At 46.0% G+C, this 19497-nt stretch overlaps 1 protein-coding gene across 10 annotated transcripts in view; it reads left to right on the plus strand.

Annotated features, from left to right (window-relative positions):
* The window catches only part of GRIN2B (glutamate ionotropic receptor NMDA type subunit 2B), a 287257-nt gene that overhangs the window by 26560 nt on the left and 241200 nt on the right, over positions 1–19497 (plus strand). For 9 of the 10 annotated variants that reach the window (XM_083698538.1, XM_083698545.1, XM_083698544.1 and 6 more), the window contains one exon: positions 429–928. The gene's annotated coding sequence lies outside the window, so the exon portion shown is untranslated. Of the gene's footprint in view, positions 1–428; positions 929–8477; positions 8996–19497 lie in introns of those variants that run through there. The other variant, XM_083698539.1, reaches the window with a different exon arrangement.

A 19497-nucleotide genomic window follows, 5' to 3' on the forward strand; every position in this document is an offset into this window, starting at 1 on the left:
GAGGAGGGGTGGGGGGTGGGGAAGCGACCGCCGACATGTCAGCAGCAATGCAGATGGGGTTGGGAACGGCACTTGCTCGCCAGCGAAATGCTCCTCGCGAGTGGGGGGCTGGCTGTCGTGCGCACGCGCTCGTGTGTACGTGTGTGTGTGTGTGCGCGCGTTACGGGGTTCCTTCTCTCGGTGGTTTCTCGCTCGCCCGTTTCTCCAGTTCGCCTCGGTGCCCGTCCCAGCAACGGCACAGCTAGAGCATCTCTGAAATATTTATAGAGCCGTGCCAGCTGTTGGCCATTCCTTTAGTGGGGGCTGATGTGGGGAAATGCGTTTTCCTTGCCATTCTTGGAAACGTGCTAGTGCCTCGCTACGGGAGCGATTCGGTCTTTCTCGCAGCCAGCTCAATACCGACCCTCTCCCCCTTTTTTCCTTTTCAGGAGGGGACGCCTGGGGAATAATCATGCTTCTCAGAGGACCAGCACCGACATCCGCGACAGCCAGAGCCAGCCCCTTCTACTAGGGCTCACAGGAATATATATTTATATATTTCTATTGTATTATCTGCATCCTTAGAAGAACCATCACGATTTGGTGTTGTTTTTTTTTAATGATCTCTATGGATCCTGCATTTTATGACCCTCCTCTCCACACGGTCTGATTCATCTTCGAAGCCGATCTCTCTCTCCCTCCCTCTCTCAACCTCGTTTTACATTTGCACCGCTTCAAGACACAAAGATTGCCAAAGCCAAGCCTTCTTGCAAGTAAAAGATTTTTCTCCCCCTCCAATTAGAAACATCTTGCATCGCCCCCTCCCCATTTGCTCCCCAAACCTCATTCTTCTTATGTGGATATGCAAGCAAGAAGAGGAGACTGGATACTCCCAACATGCTCACTCCCTTAATCTGTCCGCCTAGAGGTTCTGCTTCTACAAACCAAGGTAGGAGGGGGGGAAAGGACTTCGCCTCTCTCTTTCTTTGCAGGAAAGGTGAAGAGGGGGTGGCGGGGGTGGGGAAGAGAAAATCTGCCATGGAAAAGTAGCAACTCATGTTTAGGGGCTCATTTGTACGAATGGCACGAACCACCCGCCCAGCAGCAGTAGCTCAAGCTCACAAAAGAGCCAGCCATGCTGTTCGGAGAGCAGGTACAATTTTAAGATGGGGAGCAGTGCAGACATGTTGATTCCTCCTTCGCTTGGCTCTTCAGATGAGATGGAGCAAAAGGAGGCAAGCCGCCGCCCCCCCCCACGGCAGCTTCCCGCCTGTCACGACGGTGTCGCGGCTCCTCTGGCGCTTGCAAAGGGGGTGGGGGGGGTGGGGCAGGAGGCAGGTGTCTAGGACAGGATCAAGATGGACTTGCCTCTTCCCCTGCATGCCCGAGTCCCCTGGCCTTGGCGAGCCGCTGGGGCAGCCGCCTCCTCGCCCTCCCCCGGCGGCCAATCGAAGTGTGCAACATGGTAGTGGGCTGGCAAGATGGTGCATTCAGTCTGGCTGGAGCGTGGCAGGCAGCGGTGGCAGCAGCGGCAGCAGCAGCAGGCCCTGGAGCTCGGGGGGAGGCCTGATGCAGCGAGGCGGCTTCTCCCGGGACGGGCTGCTGGCCACTGGCCGCCAGGGGGCTTGCCCTCAAGAGAAGGGGCAGGAGCAGAGCAGGCGGCCCAGGGAGTGGGCAGGTGCAGGAGGGCTGCTCCACGTCCAAGCCCGCCAGGAGACAGGCTGCAAAAACCCACTGCATGCTAGGATGGTCTTATTTATTTATTTAAGGCTGCTTCGGGTTTGCATTTCTGGCTGGTGGTTTTCACCCCCGAGGTCTCCGTCTTCTTCCACCCCTCCTCTCTGATCGAGCCATGGAGCTTCTCTGTCTCTCTCTCCCCCCACCCGCCCACTTCACACACGCGTTCGCGAGCGAACTGCTCCTCGCTAGATGCAAAATGGCTCTCTGGCTGCTCGGCGGTGCCTACGCGACACACATCCCCCCAGTGTAGGCACGAGAGAAATTGGACGGGCTCGTTTTCCGTAAGATGGTGGCAAGACAAAGGAGGACGGGCTCTCTCGCGAGTGGGTGTGGATGGCGAGGCGCTGCTGTTGCTGCCTGAGGAGAAACGCCAGCCAGGGCGCTAATTTGAGTCGCCATCCAGCCGCGGGGGCTGCCCTCTCCTCCGCTTGGGTTGCCCCTCCGGACCGGTCCTCGCCCCCGCTTCCCCGGGCCCCCGTGCCTCCTTCCACCCCAGCCCAGCGGCTCAGAGGGGCTTTTTCTATGGCCACCTTCGGAGCGGGGGTGGAAAGGACTGAACTTCCAGGCCCCTCTGGCTCGCCCCCCGAGGGGCTCCCCAAGCTCCCTGCCCGCGGCCCCCGCCGGCCTCCCCGCGCTGCCCACGTTCCCGCAGCCGCGAGAGGCTGCTCGCATTCCTAGGCGGGTGGGGGGGGGGAATCACGGCCGCCAACGGCGAAGCCGGCAGCGTGGAGCAACGGACGGCGCTGGGCCCGGTGGCCTGGCTCCGTCCGCGCCTACCACACCCCCTCGGGCTGCCTGTGGGCGAGACGGGTGGCGAAGGACCGCGCCGGGGTGAGGCGGGCGGCGGAGGCTGCCGCGCCTCTTGGCGCCCCCGAGGGGAGCGGAGGCTCCTTCCTCCTCCTCCTCGGTCCCCCGGGAGCGTTGGGCAGGCGGGCGGCTCCTCCGGCGCTCTTCTCCCGTCCCCGGCGAGGCGGGCGGCCCTTGGTGGCGAGGGAAGGAGGGGCGGGGGCGAGGGAAGATCCCCCTCCCGCCACGTTTGCCTGGCGCGTCTATAAATAGCGCAGGATCTCGGTGACATCGGCCTGCGCCCCCCTCGCCGCGAGTGGGAGTCTAAAGTTTACCTGCGCGGGGAGAGCGCGCGGGCGGGCGTGTGCGCGAGGGGCGGGGCCCGCGTGCCGGGCCAGAGGGGGCGTGGCTAGCTGCCTCGGAAAGGGCGGGGCTCCCTCCCTCCCTCGGCTCGGGCAGGTGTGCGCGCTGCTCGCGGGGCTGCTGCTGCTGCCGGGCGCCTCCTTCCCTCCTCCCCTGCCTTGCGGCACTGCTTCGGCGCCAGGGGACCGGGGTTGGACCCGTGCCCTCGTCCCGCCCTTCGGGCTTTCCCGCCAAGAAGCGTTCGCGGCTGGCGGGACGGAGCGGACTGCCGAGCGCTTGGCGGGACCGTAGAAGCGCCGGCTGCCTTTCCCACGCCCCCTTCGCCGGGGGCACCTCGACTACGGAGAGATCCCTTCCTTAGGATCGCAGCGGAGCGCAGGGCGCGGACTTGAGAGCGCAGCACGCCCCGGGAAGGATCCCGCGAGCGGACGGGCGCTTTTCGTCTTTTGCTCGAGGGCATGCAGGCCGCGCATGGGGCAAGCAGGCGGGGCTGGGCAGCGCTGCGGAGATCCCGCGCAGTGGCCGCCGCACCGGGCGGCGGATGGGTGGCCTCGAGCGATGCGCTTGCCTTGCGGAGAACTTTCCTCGATGCACCTGAGCTGCTCCTTCGGTTCTCCAGTGATTCTCGGTTGCGTTTCGCTTGTCATTCCAATGCACGAATGTAGACGTTTCGATGAGGCGCTTAAAATATAGTTTGGAACTCTCTCCTATTATTTGTGTCATAGGAAGTGAATGTGGCGTGAGAAGCTTAGAACGCAGAAAGGAAACTGGATGCACATTCTTACCAAGGTCTGAGTTTTAGACTCAATGCAAACTTATTTAAGCTTCACGTGTGAAAATATCTCTATATATGATTAGAATGCAGGTTGCAGTGGTCACAGGACACTTAATGCACCTTTCCCCACATCTTCACAAACTAGAATGGACACACAATTTTAAAACTGGCCTTTCCTGCTTTCTATCTCCATCAGTAGCAATCACCTATTCAGGCAAATAGGACAGGAAGGCTGAAATGCAAATTGTGCATCGTGAGAGGTAATGTTACTCACTAGGATTCTCTCCTGCTTTGCTTTAATAATGCTCACAAATGATGCATTGGAAGGAATCCGATTTAAAGGTATCCAGAGCCTCATCTGTGAAAATGCCATTAGCCTCTAAATTCTCCAGTTCCAAAGCAGTCCAAACATAGGGAAGTCCAAACAAGGGAAGGGGAGCAGCAGCTCCAGGTCTTCTATACTCAGGTGCACAGTTTGACTTCTTCAGTTCTCTTCAAACATTGATTAAATGTATTTTCAGCCACCTCTTTAATCTATTCTACTTCATGCCACCACTATTTGCTACTTTTCTTGCTTGAATCAGTGTACAAGTAGTACAATCAACCAACAACAGAATACATCCAACAAAATGTAGGCCTCTCAAATCACAGTATGGTTCCCAAATAGCTTGGGCAACTTGGCTATGTGGGAAAGGCATACAAAGCCACTTCTATCCTTGGATCTGGAATAATCTGGTTAATAATCTGGACCTTCGTTCTTTTCCCATTCCAATTCATTGGATGCCTGCTGTTAATTTGGTATGTGGGTTGGTGAACTTCAAAGAGGCTTCAAAACATAAGAGCTCTGCTGAATCAGACTAAAGTCCCAGCTTGTCCAAAAGTGTATTCCCACAGCGGCCAATCAGTTGCCTATGCTAATCCCACAAGCAGGACATTAATGCAACTTCACTGTCCCACTCATGATCCCCCCAAGTTTGCATTCACAGGCATACAGAGGCTGATACCTGAACTATGAGTGCCATTATTGGGACTAATAGCCACTGATAGCCTTATCCTCCATGAATTTGTCTACTTTCCTGTTAAAGCAGCCCAAGTTGGATGCCATTGCAACATGTTACGGAAAACAGATGGGGTTAGGACGGCAATAAAATTACGAATTAACTTGTACAAAGTCTGACTGGAGACAGAAGATGGGCAGGCAGATTAGGAAGTGAATGGTAAAGCAATGGCAAAGGAGTGGCAGATATCTGTGGAAGGTCAAGGTGGGAGGTGTGACCCTGTAGTTAGCTGTGACTGCATTAAAAATGACAGCATAATTACCTATTCATTCACAGTGAGAGATACAAGCATACACATATTGATAGGCATAAACTTCAGATGTTATGTAGAATAAACAAACACAATGTGATACATATACATTCAGATGTATACACACACATTATTCCTGGGACATATTCACCATATAGATAAAGAACATACCAACCACGATAGGTAGATGAATATATGGAATACACATCATGCAACATTATCATGAATCCACTCTTGCATACTGACAGAAGAAGACACAAAAAGAAATGTACACTGATACATGCACTCATAGATGAAGATGATTAACTCCCGAAGTGACCATATGTAAATATAATAGCTATTTAATGCCAAGGCCAGGTTTGAAATATGTGACGTAATTGCCTTTGAATCTGCAGCATTTTTACAGTGATTACTGGAAGTTGTTACAGGACATTTTTTTCTATGCAGAGATATCAATGTAGTAACCACCACACAATCTCTGGCACCCATTTATACATATTGTATAAACTACTTGTTTAGTTTGTTTAGTTTGCCGTGTTTCGACATGTTTGGAAGTCACAGTGCAAGCAGCTTCCAAAAACTGAAAAATTGATACTTGTGAATTCTTTGGGTCTACACATTTTTTTCAGTAGATGCAAATTATTTCTATATCAGAAAAACCCCATCTGTGAAGTGGTCTTCAGACAAAAGCCCCAGATAACCTGGAGTAGAGATAAGGCTTCCAACCAAATGGATGTATCTTTCAGGGAAGTTTGAGCTGTAGCAGCTCTCATTTTAGAAATCAGGGCTGCGATCCTCTGCACACTTGGTAGTAATCCCTATTGGACTCCGTAGGATTTATTTGCATGTGAACATGCAGAGAGTTCTGTGCTGCAGGATTAGTACAGCAATGCATATCACAAACAGTACCACACAAAAAATAACACAAAAAGTGCACAGAAATTAAAAGAAAAATAGGAAAATAGTGACTATTGTTGCATCTGCTTCCTCGGAAGACCTTTTAACTGCAACGCTAAAAATCACAGTAATGACCTTCATATTTTCCCATAATGAAAGAACCATTAAAATAATGTTTAAATTAAAATATGTGATGCTGACACACATACATTTTAGTTTATGTAGGAGCAGTCAGAGTGTATATATATTGTTACCGGCCAACCCAGTCTTTCCTGAGCGGTGCACAAGATTTTAGGGGTCCTGGCACTTAACCGGGGTTTGTGTTTCCTTCGGAAAGGAGGCATAACGGAGGCTGTAGTGTATTTATGAAATATGGTTTATTTACCCCTGAGTCAACTACTGAAGGAGTTTCCAGCATTCACACCTCAGGAGGGGCTTGCTTCCTGCAGGAGCACCGCATTGGATTAAAAGGCACCCAAAGCACCACCTCTGTCTATCTCTTCCAGCTTGCCTCTGCCAGCCTGCTCAAAGTTCTCCTCCTGCCTGGCTTTTCAAATTTTAAAAGGCCTCTTAAAAAAAAAAAAAGGCTACAATTTCCCCTTCAGCTACCATCACTGTGCACTTGGAACTCCCCCTCCCAGTTTACATCATCAAACACTGAAATCCTAATCTTGGCCATTGTATCTGTGCCCCATCCCCTCACGGGAGGAAGGGCTCATACTCTTCTGCTTCAGCACAGGGTAACTGTTTGTGTCAATCACGCATTGCCTTCCGTTTACTGCATTATGGTTCTTCTCCCCAGGTACCGGTAATTCCTGGCTAGGAAACTGATTCAGCCTGCATTTCTACACTGCTAAACTGTCTCACACCTGGGTGAAGACTTCAAGCATTTAGTAATCTACATTTACTAATTTAAGAAATTATTGGTACCCAGGACTATTAGGGGACTCTACTCCCCGCAACTAATATCAATATATATACAGTGGGAACTACTGTGTATCAAAAATTCTGTTAGCTATGGAGATGTAAGGTCCACTTTACATATCAACATTTTCTGACAGAGAGAACCAGCATCTAGGGGAAATGTTGTTAACATGTAGAGCTTATATTTACATGCACACATACAACTTGTCGGGTACGACGACCTGCATTCTATGCCCCATCTTACATCCTTGTCCCTCCTTGGGACATTGGGGTTCTGTAGCTGATGGGCTCCTTGCGAAACTTCTTCGCATCCTAGTGAGGAAGCTCGCCAGGCAGCCTTGGCCACTGCAGTGCATGCTTTTTCTCAACGCGCCTGCTCCGCAGTATGGGCCACCGAGTTCAGTAGAACTTACTCCCGGGCAACTGCGCATATAGGATTGCAGCTGGATGCTCCTTGGAGGCAGCGCACGCGTATAAATACCCCGAAGAGACCCGCAAAGCCACACAGCGGGCGCCTTTTGCAGGCTGGCAGCCACGCACGGCTTCCCTCTCGCCCAGGAGGCTCGCTTTTCCTTTCCCAGGCGAGGCGGACCAAGCGAGGCCTCTTTGCAGTCGTTCCCGTTCTTCTCTCCCCGTCTACCCCAAGGCGATAAATTTCTATCCTGGCAGACCTGGCCTCGCCCAACCTCTTTCGTCCAGGCCCGGCCGGCAAGCAGGCGCTCGCGAACCGCCACGAGCCCTGGGCCGAGCCTGCCCGCTCGCCGCGCGCCTCTGCTCGCCCCGCCTGTTGCCGCTGGAGGCACGTGCCTGGCGGGAGAGCGCGCGCGCAGGCGCGTGTCAGCCGCAGTAAAGCGACGGCCCCTCTGTCGTGGTTGGGCACGTTCGCAGTGCCAGGCCTTCCTGTGGCGACGACCAGAGTCTCCCCGAGGGGCTTCTTCCCCTTCCCGCTCTTGGGTTTCGTTCCCTCACGATATTGTCTTGCGCGCGCGCGTTTCCACTTCGCAGGGTCTACCAGCTCCCCGCTTCTTTTACCTGTCTCTCTTGTATCGATTATAGCCGTGCCTTACCCGCCAACACTATCCTAATCATACCTTAATATTTATTATACTCCGCTGAGGCGCCCGCAAATCCTTCAGAAGGAGGTGAGGGTGATTAATCAGAACTCGTTTCCTTCCACACCTGACCTTTCCTGCCTCCTTCAGGGCCTGCACAGAGTCCGCTCCCTGCAGCGCGTGCTGCGCCACCGACTGCCATACCTCAAGGGGATCGCAAGGCGGTAGCAGCGCACACGCGTCGCGCTCCCAAACCGCTTCCTCACAACTGTTCTCTCTCTCTCTCTCTCTCTCTCTCTCTCTCTCTCTCTCTCTCTCACACACACACACACTCGTGAGCTCCACCCTTCTGTGCACACTTATCACCCCCTCTCCCTCGTACACACATTTAAGGCTGATTAAAAGCAACAAAATACCCAATAGCGCCTTAACGACTAACGCTGACTAGTTAAAATACATTCCCCCCCGTTTGAGAGCTCACGCCAGAGCTGGCTAAATAGCAGTGGGAAATATTAACAGAATTTTATTTCATGTTATACATGAGGATGTCAGTAATTCGAATTCCTCTGACTTGCGAGTAGGGGACGAGGGCAGTGATCCCTTAGACTGGATCAATTCATCTGAAATACAGTAGTAAGGCACGTTATGCGGCCTGCCTCAGCTGTCCAAATCCGCACCCCGGCTTCTGCCTTCCCACCCCACTCCTCTCCCATATCCAGAGCTGCCTGTCCTTGGCATTTCACCTCCGCACTCGCATCAGACTCCGGACTCAACCTGCCCATCTAGCAGCCGGGGGAAAACTCTGTCATCAACCTGAGCGGCACAGTTCCCCTCTCGTGCCTTTGTCCGGATTGCTTCATTTCTTTATCGCCTCTATAAAGAGGCAAGCGGCTGCCGGCTAATCCGCCTCTGCTCGGTGAGAGCGAGTGAGCTGGCCGCAGCCCAGGCAAACGGCTCCACCTGCTAGCAGGCTGTGAATGTGAGCAGAGGCTTCTTCAGTCACTGGAACAGTGAAGTTCAGGGGAGTCTGCTGTCTGAGCTCCTTGCTTGCTCCCTGGGATGATCGTGGACTCAAGGGACCAGGCAGAGGGATGTTGAAACCATTGGCTGTCTTCATGATCAGGACTTCATTGATGAGGAAATAACAGCACTCTTCCGTCCACACTGAACTGTGAGATTTTACTTTCTTGCAAGCTTTTCTTCATTTCCTTTTCCTTTATAGCAGGAGTCCTCACGACTCTCTGCAGCAGCACTGATTTGTGGGAGTCATTGTATATCTGCTGCAAGCTGCCCTGAGTTGGTTGCACATACGCAACCTGCACAATGTGCAAGAAGTGCAGGCGCATGCATGGCAGTACTTGTTAGAAGTTGTATTTGGCGGCCCTGAAGTACAATCCTTCTTAAACAGGAGTTGGCACAAACTCTTGTTTTTTTGACCCTTGGCAATAAGGTGGAGGAGGGATGGAGAGCACATGACTTGTTACTAGGGAAGCAATAAGTTTGGGAAAATATCCAGTGACACCCCCTTCACTCCTGCAGCACTAACAAGCAACTCAGGATATGGGGAATGCATACACATCCTTTTGTTTTAATTGTTAGAGGAAAAACCTTCTGGCATTTTTGGTCCAGTCAAGACAATTAGAAGCAGTGGATCATTTTGAATCCATCACTGCCCTATAACAGCTTGTGCTTTTAAAGCAAAGCCTTATAAAATTTGTACGTATTCAATTTGTAGTACAATTAATGGCGTGAATGTTTTATGTTTCTGCTTGTCTTTTGGGAAGTGCAGGACAGATTGGTATCAAAGTCAAGTTTAAGGATAGATTTTAAATTATGCTAGCCCATAAAGGAACATAAAGGAAAACACAACAGATTTCCAGAAAACATACAAAATGGTCAGTTGTAACCATGCATGTTTAGGAATGATGCACATGCTAGTCACATCATCTCAGGAAATACGATAGAGTTTTGTTTCCCTTGGATGAAAATTCTTTGTTTGTTTGTTTTTACTTACAAGCAGAAGCTATTGGAACCTGGCCAACTCCTAAAAGCAGCAGTCATCTCCCCGATATCTGTACATCACATTTCCAGAAAGAGCGCCAAGTTAACTCACAGCTCTTAAAAACTCTTTTCCCCCTCCTGTTTAAACTATTTTAAACCTGTCTCCAAACCATTTCTCTACCCCATACACTATATGCAGGGTGTTATTCTAAACTCTGATAGCATCACATTTCAAAACCTGGAGAAAGATTTCCAGGTATCAGGAAGTCACCCCAGCCAGAAAGGTGGGGTATAGATAAATCATCATCATCATCATCATCATCATCATCATCATCTCTTTTTATTGTTTTATTTTGATGCAGTAACAGCTGCTTCTCCTGACCTTAACAAGCTATCAGGTTAACAATGGATGCTCACCCTGTATCTGTAACAGGTGGAATTTTTAAAAAAGACAGGGAAGTTGGATTCCTGACCTAAAAGGAAAAGGCAATAGCAATGCCAGTGGAACTAATTTTTTGGCTCAAAATTCATTTCTTTTATTTTTGCTTCATTCAGGGATAGGGAGCCTGTGAGTATCTGGATGTTGTTGGATTCCAACTCCCATCAGGCCCAGGTAGCATCACCAGTGTTCAGGCATGATGTGAGCTGTAGTCCAGCAGCATCTGAAGGACCAGATGCCCTTGCCCCTGGCTTAGAGCTACCATTTAAAAAATCCAGGCCTGGTTGTGATTTCTATAACTTGTTTTTTTAAATTGAACTAAATAAAACTAAAGAGCAGGTATACTACAACATTATAAAATTTAACAATTACAATTCCATATATTATTATCTAAAGTATACATATTATTATTATCCATATATATATATCCCACTATATTTTGTATAATAGCATTCCAGATGTCACTATACTTGTCTATGCAAAGTCTATGTCTATAAGCAATCCCTTCATAAATTGCAAGTGTAGTCATATCTTCAATTCATTGATTAAATGGAGTTGTACACTTACCCATTCAGTGCACCAGTAGCCTTTTGGCCATAGGGCATGAAGAATCCATTTATGTTTTCCAGTTGTCAAATTCTGTATAGTAGGTATGTAGTTCAAAATAATATATTCCACACAGTCATATTTATATAATCAACTACTTTCCCCCAAAACTTATTAAATTTTAATAAGTGATTTCATGTAACTTGTGGAATAGCTGTATAAAAAAATGTGTGTATGAAGTTCCATTGTGACCAATAATAAATGAAATAGAATCATAGAATTATAGAGTTGGAAGTGACCACGAGGGTCACCTAGTCCAATCTCCTGCAATAATTGTTGGGAAATGAAAAAAAAACCCACATTAGGTTTTATGAGGGTGGCAAATGTTATTGCGGCCTAAATGATTATCTTTGAAGGGCATCACTTGCACTGGGAAATACATTATCCTGGCTTCTGCATTAATATTTCCTTGTGGTTCCACATGCTTATGTAAAACTTTTTAAAACAAACAAACACCCTGCCATAATTCTTAGTCTTCAGGTGCAACAGATACAATATTGTTCACATTAGGTGGTTTGGGACAAGTCACAATCTCTAACTTCAATGTGCCATAGAGGATTATTTTGATTTCCTCTGTGTGTGAGATATATATATATATGTATACACACACACACATACATACATATATATACATACATACATACATACACACACAATGGCTGTTAGTAGTGCCAGTAAAAGCTGTTAAACATTTGTAATGTTTCCCTCTACGTAAAAACAGTTTGGTACCATCCATTAGCTTGTTACAATCTATTTCCTAGATATCCTATGCAGGAAGTTGCTACAGATACGGGTAGTTTCTTGTATGGAAATCCTGTTTCATAATTAATATTTGTTCAAATATTCCTTCTGATTATTCTATACTTTCTGTTTTTGTAACAATGGACTTCTTGTAAGCAGCTCTCCAGCATTGTATTAAAAGCAAACAGGAAACAGTTTGCTCTGATCATTTGTCTGCAACGCAGACATCATTAGGAAATGTTCATGGACTATGGAAGAAAGGTAAATCTTATTTCCATTTCATATACACGAGTAACTATTTCAGGGAAAATGCCAACTCAATTGGCTCAGTTTGAGGAAGACTTGCTACAGTGCACAAATGGTCATTTTAACTACTTTTCTCTCAAAGAAAAGAGAGGAGGCTGTGATTTGAAAGAGAAATCTGACTCCAAACTATGCAACTAAGGATGCAAACCTGTGCATGTTTACATTGGGAGTAGATCCTAATGAACTCACAAGTGAGACTTACTTTCAAGTAAACATGTGCACACAACAATGCAAACATATGTAAGACTGTTCAGCTGTTTTCCTAAGTACAATGGCAATAAAATTTATGGGATTAGGATGCACAGTGAGAAACACCCTGGTTCTATATAACAGCTCAATTTCTGATCTTTTCTACCTACAGTTTGTATAGAGTAAACATGTTAATATTTATTTCTGTAGTAAGCATTAAGAGGAGTACCACTTAATACTTTCTAGGAAAAGCATAAACGCAAGGAAGTTATTGACTGACAGTTTCTTTCTATGAAAACTGAAATTCCTAGTTATTTTTGATGCCATGGATTTCTTTTGTTAGAAGGGTAAATGTGGTAGGTTTTTCTTAGGATCGTGTTGCAGTGATTTGGCAGCAGAGTGCCCCCCCCCTTCACTGCCTATATATAGAATAAGCAAAAACAGAAGTTAATGATTTTTCCAAACTCAGGTCCTGTGTGGGGAAAATGTGATGAAGATTCCACCCCTGCCCCAATCAAAATTGCTCTGCAAATGCTATACTAGGAGGGAATTGTCGAGTTGCAGCTCGGCATTCAAGGAAAAATCAGTCTCACACCATAGTAGGTTCCGAAATATGGCCGCCGCTAGGGCTCATGCAGCACAGCTTTTATTGTGTGAAATCAGAAAGATACAAAATACAAGCCAAGCAATTTGTTCTAGCAAGCAGATAAGGACCTTCGCACTAGATCAGGCCATGCCACGTTAGCCAATCATATAGGACAGCACGAGCTGTCCACGCACTGTTCATGCTCCAAGGATGCTTCTAGCTATGAAATCACCCTGTAACAATAAGAACCTTGCTTATGCTCTCATGTACAAGCAATCATTTTCCCACATATCCCCTTTTCTTGTTTATACTATTAGAGGAAAAGAGGGACCATTAGTCCAATTCGTACACTTCATTGCCTAAACGTCTACACTTTGCAACATAAATTCCTCTTGTAATCCCTGTGGTGGGCCGTGGTCGGTACCACCATGCAGTGCATTGGGAAATCAAAGAGGGTATGCATTGAATGCAACAACACACCATAATGAAACCAGCAACACATGCAATTACAATCAATAATATTTTTCTTAACCATAATCCATTAGGTAACCAAGAAGACAACCATTCCCATGGATCAAAACCTTCAGGTGGATTCAAAGGATTATGGGCTATCATTTGTTCCATATGATCAATAGTAGCAGAGATATTGGTTGATTGATCAGTTATATACATGCAGCAATGAGAATGAATTAAGGCACAAATTCCACCTTTAGAAGCAAGGATCACATCTAAAGCATAATGATGTTGAAGAACTACATTTCTTATTTCTGATATTTCTTTGTTAATCATTTTTAAAGCCAAAATGGTGGAATTAAACAAATTTTCTGTCCAGTTTGCCAATTTATGCAAATCACGGTAATTCATGGCTGCACCTAAAGAAGGCAGAAGGGACCTAGAGATGGCCGTCCCTGTATATTGAGAAATAGGTGATAGTACTTCCCTTCTGTTACGCAAACAGGGAAGAAGGAAACTAATATTAATGTTCTCATATAACAGAGAGGCAGCGAATGAGAAAGAGATACCATGTTATGAGGAGTGAGGGGCTGATGCTGAGCTATGAGCTTATGGCAACCTTGAATTAGGGAGTAGTTTAACATCCCCATACTGCATGTTGGGGGGTGGGGATGGGGTAAGTACAAGACTGATGGGTTTATGTGAACCTTGTAATCTAATCTAATTTAATATGATCCACTTTTAATAACCACTTATAATAACAGAGATACTATGACAGCCTTGTAATGTAATCCACTGTTGATATCGCAGAATGGGGTGGGGACTTACAAGAACCCTACTTGCACTTTTCAGATGGGGGCTGAGGTTGATAAACAATTATCTAATAAATGCTTGAAGAACTGTCACCTACTTGATTTTTAGTAGTGAAATACAATGTCACCAGTACGGTTCTGCACTATGATACTGAACAACACACACATTTTATCAAGATACAGGCAGACAGTGGAACAATTACATAAGATATTGACTGTGTACACACCATATATTTAAAGCTGATTGCTTGCCCAAAATAATCCTGGGAACTGTCCTCCCAAGGTACAATTCCTAGCACCCTTAACAAACTAGAGTTCCCAAGATTCTTTGGGGAAAGTCATGTGCTTCAAATGTATGGTTTGTATGCAATCATGAACAAATACCAAAAAAAGTCTTACAGCTTCTTTAGCATAGATGGAATCTGACTCCCATGAACCCCAACCAGCATGGCCAATAGTCAGGGATGATATCATCTGTAGCACAGCAACATCTGAAAGGCCACAGGTTCCCTATGTCTGGACTAAGAACTTTACCATGGCGTAAGGTATTGGCAGAAACATTTAAGTGTTATTCTGGGTGTATGTGTGTGTTTGACACACACAGATTGAAAAACAAGGCAAATCAGGATGATTTGGGCCATGAACTTACTGTGAATAAGGTGTCTCAGTGGAGATGAGCTATCCCCTAAGCTTTGGAATCAGCACGAGGCATCTGTTTTTCCAAAAAGTTAAACATGTAAACTTTCCCCTGTGTCTTTTCTGAGAAACAAAACCAAAGTGTCTTGGGAAACACCCAGAGCTCCAGAGGGGAGGCAGTTGAGAGATATTTTGTTTTGGGGAACAGTTCTAGCTTTCAATCTCAGTGAATTATTTTCCAATGCAACTCAAAACACAGTGATTTGGAGGTGGGATGTTGAAGTAAATAAACAGACTTGTTCTTGAGTTGTGATTCTCTTCTGAGTTTTGGACCCAAATAATAAAATTGGAATGCCACATAACAGATCAGACTTCTTCCAAATATTGTGGTCACAGTAGTATATACAGCTTTAATATATACAACTATATATATATTTACAAACATGCACTTCCACGGGCTGAGAGAAAAATTGTAGAAGGCCATGAAATTCAAGAGATAAAGTCTGTGATTTTTCTCTGCAAAGTTCAGATGTATATTAGGAAAGGATTGACTTCATTCACAAGAGCTGCCATTGACAATAACAATATTCCTGGGTTTGCTGTGCTAATTTAAGGTCTGTACTGGGAGAGAGAATTTTGGTCTTGATTAGCTGAAAGCAACAGTTAAACTTACCGATACATTCTATTTCTTCGGTTTCACACTGTAACCTCTCTTTGAAAGGCCTAAACTTTTGTTAGCATGTATCTGAATGTTGTATTTTTGATGGCAAATTTGTAACCATCGGGACACATTTGCACTGGGACTGTTTGCCCTTTTTAGACAGCAGAAAGTTTGGTTGGGCTGTGATGGATAGATCATGTTGGTGGGTGAGCAGGTCAATGAACTCTTGGTTGCATATTGTTAGGTTATTAGCTGGCATCTGGGTATTTCCAGGGCCTAATCCTTGGATTCGGTCTCTTTTAGGCCACCTGTCATTGCTGTTGAGTAGTCATTTGAGATTAGGCGGCTGGTTGTATGTTAGGCTGCAACCCCTTTACCTAGGAGTAAGCCCTGCTGAATTCAATAGAACTTACTTCTGAGTAGCTATGACCAGGCTTGCAGTGTAAAAGTTATTGCATATGCATGTTGAAAACAGGGAAGTTCAGCAAAAAAATAATAATCCACAAAAAATCTTGGGCTGCAGGAAAGATGAATCTAGTTAAATTGCCACCTCCATTACCCACTCATCCCACAACTCAAAGCCACTGCTCAGTTAAATGCAGGTGCCTTGTACCCCATTTATTTGCACAGACACATTGCGCTCTCCCCACTGCTAAAGGTGAGATCACTGATAAAACAGGAAACCAGTGTGTGCTGGTAATCCTTCCCTTTCTATTGTTAAAATCTGCAGTCCCCCCCCCTTCACATGCTTACTCAGAAAGAAGTCCCTTCGAGCTCAATGTGCTCAATGTGTGAGTGTGGAAAGGATTGCAGCATTAGTTTAAAATGGAATTCACAGAGTTTGAAAGCTAATTGTTGGTTTAAACAGTAACTATAAGGAATCCAGTATCCATTTGCTGTTTGGACCCCTCTGTGACTGCCTTGGCATCACGGCTTCATGTCCCAGGTGTTAGTGTGCTTGCAGTGCCATATGGAAAGTCTGCATTTTAAACCCCCATTTGCCCTCTCTCCAGCGGGCTACATGCTAAAAATATTGCAAAAACCTTGCAAAGATTAGTGTATTTTTGCAGTGAGTTTTATTCCGTTTGACTTACCGTATTTTTCGCTCTATAACACGCACCTGACCATAACATGCACGTAGTTTTTAGAGGAGGAAAATCCGTAGGCATGCCACCCGTAGGCATTCCCTCCATTTCCCCTTACTTTCTAGGAGGAAAAAAGTGAGTGTTATGGTGCAAAAAATACGGTAATTCATTTTTCAAAGCTATTGATTTTTGAAAGTTAGTTAATAAACATTGTTTAATACTGAGTAAAAAGGTAAAGGGACCCCTGACCATTAGGTCCAGTCGCAGACGACTCTGTGGTTGCGGCGCTCATCTTGCTTTACTGGCCGAGGGAGCCGGCATACAGCTTCCGGGTCATGTGGTCAGCATGACTAAGCTGCTTCTGGCGAACCAGAGCAGCACATGGAAATGCGTTTACCTTCCCACTAGAGTGGTACCTGTTTATCTACTTGCACTTCATGCTTTCAAACTGCTAGGTTGGCAGGAGCAGGGACTGAGCAATGAAAGCTCACCCCGTCGTGGGGATTCAAACAGCCAGGCTTCTGATAGGCAAGCCCTCGGCTCTGTGGTTTAACCCACAGCGCCACCCGCGTCCCTAATTTAATACTGAGTAGTTGATATCTATTAATATAAATTAGAGTTGCTATTAACCCCGGTAAGACCTGAGTTAACAACCACTTGGCCAACCCTGTCTCTTGCAAGTGCCCCACTCAACTTACATGTCTTTAATATGTCACTGCTTGTAATATGCCGTGTCAACTATTAGGGGTTAAATAGCTCAGCTAATAGTGTGCAGATAAAAATCAGTTAGGCTGAAATGGTTCTGAGTAAAGATAAGTTCTATCCTGAGAAGCTGTTAGAAGTATTTCCCTTAATGTAGGTTCCACTGCCAGATTGGTTGAAAAATACTGCAGAATTGGTGTATTGCTTTCATTTGTCATACTTTCCCTTGTCTGGTATTCCATGTAATTAAGAGGCACAGGGGTGGGGAGGGGGAAGCAGGGCAGAAGGTTGGGACTTACATGACAAATTTTATCATGAAAGTTATTTGGGTAAGCTTCATACATTGTTCTCAGTGCTAGGATTTGGCCTTGGACATATGAGGTAGGATATTAATACAGAAACTCCACCCCCGCAAAAGCACCATACACCATAGCATAGTCCAGGCTTCCTCAACCTTGGCCCTCCAGGTGTTTTTGGCCTACAACTCCCATGATCCCTAGCTAGCAGGACCAGTGGTCAGGGATGATGGGAACTGCAATCTCAAAACATCTGGAGGGCCGAGGTTGAGGAAGCCTGGCAAAGTCTTTCAGTTCCTGTTAGCACCTTTTATTGACACTGGGATGCTGCATGAAGAATAGTTAAGCAACAGTGCCTGCAGTCTTGACCAATCTACTTTGAAGTAAACTCCTATGTGTGTGGGATTAGAACTGCAGCCTGTGTGAGCCTGCTGTAGAATTGTGGAATAAATCCCCCTTTCCCTGCATCAAGGTACCGGTATAAAGCTGGCTCCACTTTTTGATGGAGGTTACTATGAGATTTGAAGTCGTAATCCAATGTTGATTTCACATGTGAACCCCAGTTAATGCTAACTGCAGTTAAAACATGTTGCCAGTGCTTCCCTTAAGGTGGGAGGGAATAATCTATTTACTCCTGAAAGGGCAGAGGTTTGGGGAAGGGAAGTGAAAGTTTGGCCCTACAGCTTGCCTTTAGCCAAGATAATGAGGGATCCTGTGTGGTATCTGTGCTGGCTCACTGCTGCTGCTCTATGTTACACACACATTAAGTAATTTTGTGGTGGCAGCACTGATGGCAGTGAAGCCACTGCTTTAATATCCCAGAGGAATGTAGTTGGCAGAAAGACTTCTGGGTGCCACTGGCGAAGCCTTTCCTATTGGAGTCCTGCCCTCGGTTTCCGTCACTTCAATAGTTGTGCAGAGGAGGGAAACTAACCAAGAGCAGCTTTTTTCACATCTGCATGAGAAGTTGCAGCAGCCCAAATTCCTTATCCCATGCAAATGGTATGGGGGAGCACTTTCTTTCTTTGAACTTTTCACCACAGCTTGATCTTAGAGAGGGGTAAACAAAAGGACCTAGGGAAGGATGATAATAAAAAAGCAAAGCTTTCGAAAGGAGAAAGCAGGAGGTGGATACATGACATTTTGATGGGCAAAGTCCCCAAACTGATGGGTATTATTATTGTTTGATATACAATGGGGGAAAAGATCACAAACATACAACTGAACAGACTTTGAGGCAAAAGACTTGCAAAGAGAGTCCTGAATAGTACAAGTACATCCTTACATTCTGAAAGACAATTTAGAATTAGATTTACTTACAGTGTGTATGGGATGTTGTTTATCAGCCATTGCAGGGGGCATATCTCAATTCTTGAATTGTGACCCTCAGATGGTCTGAAAGCAAGGGAGTCTAATTTGTGTTCCTCCAGATGTTGCTGAGCTCTATCTCCCTTCAACTCCCAGATAGCATGGGCAATAGTTAGGAATGATAGGAGCTGGAGGGCTGCAAATTAGCCATCCCTGTGTTAAAGAATGCTCACGACTATGACTTGCTAACCATTCCTACTAGGAAGGGTGTAGAGAGTACAGGACTATTTGCATCTCTCACTGTATAGAAGAGGGAATTTTTGAATGATAAGCTACATCTGCTGCAATTCCCTCTTCTAAACCACTATTAATGCTGGAGTCCTGTTCTCATCTGATCACCCTGTTACCAAATGCTGGTCAGGACTCAGGAATAGTTTTCCTGGTTTTGCTGTACATTGAAGTTTAAAATCTTGGAAGCCCTTTTATCCCAGTACATTAGTTAAAGTAGATATCATAGTGGTTTCTGCTGTAATTTTGTTCGATGTGTATTTATGCACTAATTGATTGGAGCACTTACTGAGAGTACATTACATTTTCCCTTTCTTGGACGAGACTCACTTTCTGCGACAACTGAGATGGCTATTATCTTTTACTTTATTTTGTAAATGTTTTACATTTTTAATTCCAGACTTATAGAAATTGCCAGATCTATTAACTTTTTAAATTTAATTGCAGTATGAAATTGTGTCGGTATGTTCTGCAAAATAAATGCCCATGATTAAAGCAAAGAGTGAAATAGGCTCTCAGGTTCAGTTCAAGAGTGCCCAACTACTCTGTTTGATAGACTCCAGT

Source organism: Podarcis gaigeae (genome assembly GCF_964106915.1).
Source record: "Podarcis gaigeae genome assembly, chromosome: 10".
NCBI lineage: Eukaryota > Metazoa > Chordata > Lepidosauria > Squamata > Lacertidae > Podarcis > Podarcis gaigeae.